This window comes from Otolemur garnettii, unplaced genomic scaffold, assembly GCF_000181295.1.
Source record: "Otolemur garnettii isolate 467f Iridium unplaced genomic scaffold, OtoGar3 scaffold00130, whole genome shotgun sequence".
Taxonomy (NCBI): Eukaryota; Metazoa; Chordata; class Mammalia; order Primates; family Galagidae; genus Otolemur; species Otolemur garnettii.
Window position 1 is genome coordinate 2584171 of NW_003852525.1, and position 1108 is coordinate 2585278.

The following is a 1108-nucleotide window of genomic DNA, read 5'->3' on the forward strand; positions in this document are numbered from 1 at the left end:
ATACCAAAAGGGGAAACTATCGATGGTATATAATCCTCTTACTTTTTAAAAATCCCTATGTATTATATAGACATAAATCCTTTACAGGGAAAGTGATGAAGTATAAAAAAAGATTAAAGTAAATCACAGCAACTCTCAACTTGTTCAGTTCAAAAACTTAGTACTTTAATATATGTTTATATTCACTAGGGTCTATATTTTTATTTATTTATATTTTTGTTTATCGGTGAGGAGAGGTTCTAAGACCCCCAGGGGACATGTAAAACCACGAATAGTATCAAATCCTATACGCACTATGCTTTTTTTGTCTATACACACCTATCTATGATTCTTTAATTTATAAATAAGGCACATTACAAGATTAACAGCAATAAATAATAATGAAATAAAACAATTATAAAGAGCAGACAGTGGATACACTGGACAAAGGGATGATTCACATCCTGGGACCAGACTGCACATCACGAAATTTCATCTCTATTCAGAAGGGCACACAATTTAAAACTTTATCAAGTGTTTCCTTCTGGAATTTTCCATTGAGTATTTTCAAGCCATGGCTGATTGTACATAACTGAACCCATGGAAAGCAAAATCAGGAATATGAGAGAATGTGTGTGTGTAAAATTTAGTGTGAAATATACAATAGGAGCTTACTAGAGACTCAAGCGATTTCTATTAAATAGCTCACAAAGTCAAATGATCGTTCTCTAGAAAAGGAGAGGGGAGAGAAATCCCTATTTCCATACTGATCAGATACTAAGATACCTCTAACCAGAGAGCAGAAAATTATTATATATACCATTGTATGAACAATATTTCAAAGATAGGTGATGCTTCCAATTATAAGACAGAATATCATTATTTTATGGGCCATTAAGGAAAATACTACTATGTTGCCAATTAAATGGTTTTACTTTATCAGGATACATCCAATTTCTGGTACGGTAAAATGTAATACAGACCACCCTTGGCTTATGATGGAGTTACATCCCGATAAACCCAATAAACCCACTGTAAGTTAAAAGTATCCTAAGTCAGAAATACAGTAAATACATCTAAACTATGGAACTTCACAGGGTGGGGAACCTGAGACTTTGGGGCCACCTGT